The sequence below is a fragment of the Plectropomus leopardus genome, unplaced genomic scaffold, assembly GCF_008729295.1.
Source record: "Plectropomus leopardus isolate mb unplaced genomic scaffold, YSFRI_Pleo_2.0 unplaced_scaffold9827, whole genome shotgun sequence".
Lineage (NCBI taxonomy): Eukaryota > Metazoa > Chordata > Actinopteri > Perciformes > Serranidae > Plectropomus > Plectropomus leopardus.
The window spans coordinates 1-4,051 of NW_024704551.1; the positions used below are offsets into that span (position 1 = coordinate 1).

The 4,051-nt window shown below is 38.1% G+C and overlaps 1 long non-coding RNA gene across 1 annotated transcript; it reads left to right on the plus strand.

Annotated features, from left to right (window-relative positions):
- Window positions 1-1,649: 1,649 nt before the first annotated feature.
- LOC121940909 lies at window positions 1,650-3,880 on the plus strand. Its single transcript, XR_006105710.1, has 3 exons — window positions 1,650-1,755; window positions 2,822-3,007; window positions 3,787-3,880. It is a non-coding gene; the product is annotated as an uncharacterized LOC121940909 (long non-coding RNA).
- Window positions 3,881-4,051: the final 171 nt, after the last annotated feature.

The window sequence follows — 4,051 nt, forward strand, 5'->3', positions numbered from 1 at the left end:
TGTGTATATATACATATAAATGTGTGTGTGTGTGTGTTTACGAGCTGCTTTCCCGTTCTTTTTTGTGGCATCTTTTTGGTTGTTATGTATAAAGTACTTTATGTTTATAGTGTATTTTTAAAATGTTTTTCTAAATGTCTATAATTTTTTAATTTACATTTAAAAAATAATAATAAAAATATTTTTTCGTATTCAGTAATATTTAGTCTGACACAAGAGTCATCATTTTTCTGATGTCAAATTGATATCATGATGTTGATTCATTTTACAGGTAAATAGTGCACTAAAATATATTTCCAACAACATCTGAGGAGAGAAACAGGCAAAGCAGTAACAGAAGCTTGATTCATGTTTGATCAGCGCTGCCTAGTTTGACAGTTTGACAGCAGTTCAAGAACACTGATTGATGTGATTGACAGCTGTGTTTGAGACCCCTCGGCTCTGATTGTTTTTTTTTATTTCGTTCACGTTTAGTTATGCTGTTATAAGCAATATGAAGAGGCAGAATATGATGATTTTTTCACAGACTATCACTCTCATGTAGTTCTCTCAGGATATACTGGCATTTAAAGTAAATATAGAAAATAATTTTCATAATGATTAAATGATATATTTCCTAAAAGGTCAGTTCTCCACTAACCCTCTATCAGAATGTGTTCCCTCAGGTGTACATTGGGGCCATCGTGCCCAACGGAGCTGCAGAGAAAGACGGTCGTCTGAGAGCGGGAGATGAGCTCATTGGCATCGACGGTGTGATGGTGAAAGGTCGTTCGCACAAGCAGGTGCTGGATCTGATGACCAACGCTGCCCGCAACGGTCAAGTTATGTTGACTGTGCGCAGGAAGGTCATCTACAGAGGTGAGTAACAAGCAGAACATCACAATATAGATGATTTAATCTGACATTTTTATGTTAATAAATGGAAGCTGTGTTTTGCTGTTTTCTGTTCAAATAAACAGCGTGCCGTCCTACATTTTGTCTAAATCACAACAACTTTGTCGTTCTAACCACTCGGTGTCTCGTAGGGCTTTCCTGAGAAAAATATTCTGGCACACAAGAAGTGATGCATTTTATATTTTACAGAAACAACAGCTGTTTGGTTAAAAATAGATGTATGCTCTAAAAATAGATGATGAACTCAGTAGTTAGTGTTAGCAGACAGCCGGTGTGGCTGACTAAAGAAAGAGCACAAAACCTCAGTAATCAGGGGAAAATCCAGAGAAACAGTTTGAGCACCGGACACGCTGTTTGTTTTAGTGATCACAGCCTCCGTTATGGATTCAGGGAACAGAGGCCTTGCACTGAATGTTTGAGTAGTTATCTCCCAGCCAACGTAGTCACCGGTAGCCATTGGCAACCACTTTCAACATCCACAATCTGTAGATTAAACTGCTGCACTGTGACTTTGTTTATAATATTCAGTTACTTTTATTTGCATATTCTTTGTACATGAACACACAATAAACTCCAGACCGCTCTGTAAAAAACCCTCAGGAATGCACACGCCCACACACGAAAAGACAAACAGAGCCAAACACAAACACATTCAAATCTGTATCCTTTTTATTTCAGATGCGACAGAGGAAGAGGTTCAGGAAATGGCTCCAGTGCTGGTGAACGGGTCCCCCAAGCTACCTCGCCTACCAATGCCCAGCGCTCTGGACCACGAGTCTTTTGACATCACGCTCCACCGCAAAGACTCGGAGGGCTTCGGCTTTGTCATCCTCACCTCCAAGAGTAAACCGCCGCATGGAGGTGAGAGTCCAGTCTCTCAAGTCATTAATATTTTAAGATTTTCGTCATCTACGTTTAATGGTTGGCTGGGCCCGTCTTTGTGGGGTTCTTCAGCTTCCTGCCACAGTCTAAAGTCATACAGGTTAACTTTTAACCCTTTAACAGTTCTCATGTGCTGCATTGAGGCCAAACTGAAAAACAAGTAAAAGGTGACAAGAAAGAGATTAGAGAAAAATGTCCAGATAATAATATTCACATTCCCTTTAATTATATATTTAAAATTATGTTACAGAAAGAAAGGAAAGGGGGGAAAAAATAAAATAAGCGATGGAGACCTGTTCAGGGTTTATTCCACCTCACACCCAGCGTCAGCAGATAATGAATGAATTCATGAATGAATGAATCATCTGTGTTTCAGCTAAGCTCACAAACTGTATAGATAGGGAAGAAAACTTGGCACTTTCTGTGACTGAAGAGCTAATGAAAAAACAACTCAAATAAAACCCATACACCCAAAATAAACAACTTAGCTAACAAACAATAATAATAAATAAACAATCTTTTTTTTTCATTTTATACTGCACCTTGGTTGTTTTTTTGCCTTTTCGTTTTCTTTTATTCAGAGCATCACTGAAGGAGGAGACTCCCCTGGGTTTTTGTTAGCTGCTGTGTATTTAATGATATAAGCCAATTAGAGGACACATTGAAGAAACAGTGAGGTGTTTCTTTTTTTTTTTTTTTTGTCTCTTATACACACTCTCAGTCTTTGTTGAAATAATTCAAGGCATTAACCCTTTGAAAACTGGGCAAATTGGTTTGATTTCTGTCAACAGAAGAAGATAGTGAGCAACTTTACAAGACATGGCCCAAAAAATTTGAGAAAGAAATAAATTAGCTAAAAAGTTACAAGAACATTACATGAAAAGTTTAAAAAAAAAAAAAAAAAGAAAAGAAATGAAATGACCCTAAAAAAACTTGACTGACTGTGGAATCTTATGTAATTTTTCTAGATGTTTTTTAACGTTTTCACGGCGGCCCCTCTATTCAGGTCTTCATGTCTCGTTTCTCTTCACATCTGCTGTTTCAGTTATTCCCCACAAAATTGGCCGAATCATTGAAGGCAGTCCGACCGACCGCTGCGGCCTCCTGCACGTTGGAGATCGTATCTCAGCGGTCAATGGGCGCTCCATCATTGAGCTCTCTCACAATGACATTGTTCAGCTGATCAAGGAAGCCGGCAACGTTGTCACCCTCACTGTGGTTCCTGAGGACGGTGAGAGTCTCAGTTTCTCTCTCTGTATCACTGACTATAGTGGTATGTTGGTCTCGTGATCAATTAAATTTAGGTCATTCTTTGAACTTTATAGTCTGCAAGGGAGAAATAAATTTTCTGGCCAGGTAATCAAAGCAACCAACCGTGCTCATAATAAGAAGATATGAATATTTTAGTATCAGCCTTAAGAATTTAGTTCTGAAGTGAGGTATGCTAAAATTGAAAAAGGGGAACCCAGAATCTCTGAATGGGTTTAATGAATGAAAATGAAACAAATTACATCTCAATGTCACTGTATTGCTGAATAGAATATCTATGTCTGATAATAATGTTTATAATTTTTCAGGCTACATTTTCTTCATTTTTAAATTATGAATATTTGTAGCCTAAAATCAACGTGACACATGTTGTAGAGGGGTTCCATATATCGAGGGCATAATTGACCAGAATTTGCCCCAACTTTGATTATTGATTTTAATCTTTAGTATTAAAATTTCATAAAAATGTGACAGTATACTTAATGAACAATGTTTCAACAGCTACTGAAAGAAATTTTGTGCATTGATGCACATGTTCAGTGTGTCCAGTGTTGTTGGTTTTTGTTGAATAACTCTGGATGGTTTATAATTCACATGTATCTGTTTGGCAATTGAAAAAAAACTCATTAGGAGCTTTCATTTGATGTAAACAACTCATTTTTGCCGAAAGTGTCGCACTCTGCTTCTCACCCTCCTAAGGCATTTTTACACTAATCACTGTAATATGCAAATGTGTTTTAGAATACAAAGGCCCTCCATCTGGAGCAAGTTCAGCTAAACAGAGTCCAGCTCTTCAGCACAGAGCCGTGGGTCAAAGGTCAGCGCTACAGGACGAACGGTAAGAATCTGCTCTCGCACTCAAGAAAAGAATAAAGTAAAACCACAAAAAGCTTAAAGTCACTGTAGCGACTGGAGCCCTATACTTTACCTGCCACTGGCTGCTAAATTGTTTGAGCTCATTTGACGTTTTGCTCAGTAAAACGATTTCCAGTCTCTGCTCGTGCTT